The following is a 5,254-nucleotide window of genomic DNA, read 5'->3' as shown; positions in this document are numbered from 1 at the left end:
AAATGGCGAGAACAACCAGGAGCTCAGAAATCTCCCGCCTCCCCTCTGCCCCCACCCCCGTCACCATCCACAGCCTCATTTGCATAATCCCCACAATCCAATGCAGACCCAGCTTCCCTTTGTGATATTAATTAAGAGGAGGAAAATGTCCTGGACAAGAACTGGCTCCCGTTTTTCAACCATTGTCCCTTCATGCCACCCCCCACTGCTTCATCCCTCCCAAATGTGTCATGGGTATGGTGCAGAATCGGAATTCAGAAACAAAAGGTTTGACCCTCTACCCATGTGCCCCCCATTCCTGTGTCCCCCAGGGGCTGCCTGGGCCCCTGAAGCCAATGGAAGAAGGCCTGCCCCTGCTCAGAGGCCATGGACCGACGGGTGCTGAATGCTCAAATGTGTGATAAAACAGGCCATTTGCATTTAAATATTAACCCTAGAGGAAAATAATAGACTATTAGTTAATAGACGGAATTGACAAGCTGGCTGCATTCCAATTCCACCTCAGACAGTTGCAGTGCTCAGCTCGGCCCAGCTGTTGAGATGGTCCTAGAAAAACGGAAACCACCCGCCTTATCTCCTTGGACTCCCCTTGGGCTCCTTGTCCCAGACTTCCCAGTTGGAAATCTTAGGCCAACTGCCAATTCCACTCCATGAGCTGGAGAACATCTCACCATCATTGCCCACTAACTTGCTGTGTGACCTTGAGTTAGTTACTTTCCTTCTCTGAGACCTAGTTTCTTCATTTATAAAATGAGAGGGATGGAGAAGTTGATTCCAGGCTGGCTCTTCCATATCTAAAGATTCTAGCATTCTGGCCGTGCATGGTGGCTCATGTCTGTAATCCCAGCACTTTGAGGGGCCCGGGTGGGTGGATCATCTGAGGTCAGGAGTTCAAGACCAGCCTGGCCAACATGGTCAAACCCTGTCTCTACTAAAAATACCAAATTTAGCTGGGCATGGTGGCAGGCACCTGTAATCCCAGCTACTTGGGAGGCTGAGGCAGGAGAATCGCTTGAACACAGGAGGCAGAGGTCGCAGTGAGCCAAGATCATGCCACTGCACTCCAGCCTAGGTGACAAGACTGAAACTCCTTTAAAAAAAAAAATAGATGATAGCATTCTGTCATCATCAATATCAAGAACATGGGTTGAAAACTGACTATAGGCACAATTCACCTCAACATTTTGAGGCCTATTTCCTGGGAACAGAGTCTATCCAAGGAACATCTGTGAAGGCTGAGAAGTTTAGGCTCACTACCCTCAAAGCTCCTTCTCCTTCCTTTATCTCAGTTCCCCTCCTGGACCCCAAATGCCTGTTCCCATCTGAATGCAGAGATAGAAAAGCACTGGGACATCTGAGTTCTACTCCTGACACTGCTCCAACCCACCATGAGACCCTGGCCAGGACTCTACCCTCTCTTAGGAGACCCAAAGTCAGCAGGGCTTTGGACTGGCCAGGGGCCCAGGTGGTACTCCACCCACACTGGGCTGAGGTGCTGACTGGGCCAATCCCAGTCTCTCCTGAATGGCACAGAAAGAGTCAGGCAGACGAGGTGGGTACTGAGAGGGAGCAACCTGCCAAGAGAAGGAAGGTACAGAGTCTTTGTCAAGCATCCTAAGAGAATTTGGGGCAGTGAATAAGATGATGTTTGTAAAATGCTCAGCACTGCCCCTGGCACCAACTCGTTTTGTTTTGTTTTTGTTTGTTTGTTTGTTTTGAGACAAGGTCTTGCTCTGTTGCTCAGGCTAGAGTGTAGTGGTGCAATCATAACTCACTGCAGCCTCAACCTCCTGGGCTCAAGGGATTCTCTCACCTCACCCTCCCAAGTAGCTAGAACTACGGGTGTGCACCACCACGCCCCACTAATTTTTTTATTTTTATTTTTGTAGAGACAGGATCTTGCTATGTTGCCCAGGCTCATTTTGAACTCCCAGCCTCAAGTGATCCTCCCACCTTGGCCTCCCAAAGTGCTGGGATTACAGGTGTGAGCCACCACGCCTAGCCAGTAATTGTTATTATTATCATTATCTCAGTGGCTACAGATGCCTTTGATTCTCAATAACTACAAGTCCTATTCAGGCCCCCTAAGGCTTTTGCTGGGTTCCAGTAAGTCCTGATCACAAAGTAGAGATTCCTGGTTTTTGATTGCCTTATGTGTCCTTCCAAAAACTCCTTAGTCAATTTCTTGCAATCCAGAGAATCATCATGGCTCACATGTCACTACCTCCTAGAAGCCTGCCTGCTTATCATCATGTCCTCTCCTCTCTGTCTGTCCAACCAACCAACCATCCATCCATCCACCCACGCGTCCATTTGGCAAACACTTCCAGAACGTCTTCTTTGCCTGGTCCTGTTTAAATGTGAATCAGCTAAAACCTTTCCAGAGAGCTTAGCTACACCCACACCCAGTTCCATGACTTTTTTCTTCTCACATCCAGGGTCCTTAAAAAATGGGACCTGTGCCTTACCCTTCTGTATGTGTCCCCAACCCCAGTGCCCAGCCTAGTCTGGATCTTTTCTGTGATTGGACCCGGATAGGGGACAGCTGTCCTGGCCTTCAGAGCCTCCACACCCAGCTCACTCGCCCAGCTCCCCCACCCTGCTGCACCTCTGTTACCAGGAACCCATCAAAACAGCATTATCAAACTCCAGGAGAGACGCAGATTGGGAAACGGTCGGCCAGGGGAATAGCCATAAAATTCTGTGTGCTCCTGTGGGGCGCAAAGATCAAAGTATCCCATATCAGGCTCAGTATACAACCGTAACAACATAACAACCTTTTACCTGGATACGGCACTCCACAGTTGACAGAGGTGTTTCCCATCTCCTGGCTTCTTTCATCTTCCAACAGGGCCCCTGGCCACAAGGAAACTGAGGTTCAAGAAGTTACACAACCACCCAAAGCCACACAGAAAGTAAAGGGCTGAGTTGGGATTTCAACTCGTTTCTCCTGACATTAAATCCAGTGCCTTTGCAACCATATCATAGCTACAAGCTTCGGAAAGGCCTTAATCTGGGGAATTGGGAGACCTGGCTCCCAGCCCAGCATTCAGGAGTCTGTTGAGCGACCTTAGCTAAGTCACTTCCTCTCCTGCCTGCAGTTTCCTCCACTGTAAAGTGAAAGGGCTGCCAGGCTCACAAGGTTGTTGCAAGGATTAAAGCAGATGATGGGTGGGAACAGACTGTGGAAACAGGCTACCCACTGCAAGCTAGACACCCACCCACCCACCAGGAGCCTCACCTACAAGCTAGACAAGCCAGGCCCTCCCAGCTCCCAGGAGGAAGTGAGTCTTTGGCTCCACGTGGTAATGGAGCTACTGGGAGCTACATGGCTCACAGCTACTGGGTAGCATTTTACCACTTATTTCCTATGCCAAGAAGGTTCTTTGTACTGGTGGGAGAGAAGTTTCCATTCATTCTAGCAAGCAATTAGTCAGTGCCCATGTGTCAGGCCCTTTGCTGGACTTGGATTCAGGGGTGAACAGAATGTAGTCTGCCCTAGGGCAGCTTCCCGTATGGATGGGGCATGAACTCGCAGGGAAAGGAAATTGACATTTTACAGGTATTCTCTAATGCCAGGTATTTTCTGTGTGTCGTCGCATGCTATGCTCATCACGAACCTATAAGGATCTGGTCCACTTGACAAATAAGGAAATTTGAGGGCTGGGTGCAGTGGCTCATGCCTGTAATTTCAGCATTTTTGGAGGCTGAGGTGGGAGGATCGCTTGAGCCCTGAAGTTTGAGGCTGCAATGAGCTATGATCACGCCTCTGTACTCCAGCTTGTGCAACAGAGTGAGACCTATCTCTAAAATAAAAAAAAAGAGAGAAAAAAACTGAGGCTTAACGAGGTTGAGTATTCTCCCTGCTCAAGATCATGCATGATTCTAACACATCCCTTCCCTAACTCCAAAGGCCACACTCTTTCCGCTCCACAAGGCTACTTTGCAAGAACATAGGATGAAGGAAATTGAGGTGTGTGTCATCAGCAGGCTGGGGAGGTTTCCAGAAGGGGTGTGGGTCTATGGAAGGATTCCTGAGTAGCTGGTCTGTGATGAGGTCTTTGGAGGATAAGCAGAACTCTGGAAGACAGGATGGGGAGAAATGTGGTCTAGCGTGAAGCTGAGCATGAGGAGAGAGTGCAGGTGAGAAAATGGAGGAGTTCCTGGAGACCTGAGGACAATGGTTTGGCTGGGGCAGAGGGTACCTGGAGGTGAAGAGTGAGACAAGACTGGGAAGGTGGGCTGGGTCCCGTCCTTGAGGGGCCTCGAATGCCAGGCTAGGGAGTTTATATTTATTGCAGGGGGGAGTAGAGGGGCATTCAAGACTTGTGAGCAGGAAAGTGGCTCCATCAAAGGGGCTTAAGGGTTAAGAGCAGAGAACCAGAGAAACAGGATGAGATTTAATAAGATTCATCCTTGTACTTTGCACTTAATTTCCCTCTGACATTAAATAATTTAAAACACTGAACATGTACTGTGGACAAGGCCATGTGCTTGTCCACATGGATCATCTCATTTCAGCCTCACAGCTCTAGGGGATAGGCACTATTATTAGTCCATGTTACAGATCAGGAGACTGAGACAGAAAAGTAGACTGGCCTGAGGACTCCGTGCTTATAAGAGGTGGTGCTGGATTTGCACCCAGGCAGTCCTCTCCCCAAGCTACGACCCTTTAGAATGACAGCAGGAGGGAAGCCCTTCTCCAGAATGAAAACTCAGATGACCCCTTTCCCAGAAGGCTGGTCATGAAGTGGGGTGCAGGGCCAGGGGTCAAAAGTGGAAACCCAGGACCCCTGCACCTCTTGCCTCTGGCCACCTCCCTGATGGTTCTCCTAGAGGGTGCATTCACTTCCAGGACCACCAGGTGGCAGTCAAGAGACTGGCTAATTGGAGCTGCAGCCCAGCCCAGCCTCCTCCAGCTCTGAGTCACAAAGACCCAGGGCTGACAGTGAGGAGTCAAGCAAAGGGTGGCTTTCAGGGAACTCTCCCCTCCTGGTTGCTTCTCTCCATTCTCCCTGCAGCCTCTGTGCTCAGAGGGGCATCCAAAGTGGAGCTGGGTTCGCAGGTACCTCCAGGAGAAGTGGGAAAGCAGGAGAGTTTCTGGTTTCACGGCCCATCACCCCCCTGGAATAGTACACAGTGGTTAGCAATGATGTTTCCAGAGGGTTTTTAACAACCCAAGGGAATGCTTGCTCCATGGTGCTGGGTGGAAAAAAATAGGACACAGCACCATACAGACAGCAAGATTATAGTT

The sequence above is a fragment of the Pan paniscus genome, chromosome 1, assembly GCF_029289425.2.
Source record: "Pan paniscus chromosome 1, NHGRI_mPanPan1-v2.0_pri, whole genome shotgun sequence".
NCBI lineage: Eukaryota > Metazoa > Chordata > Mammalia > Primates > Hominidae > Pan > Pan paniscus.
This window is presented reverse-complemented; position numbering follows the sequence as displayed.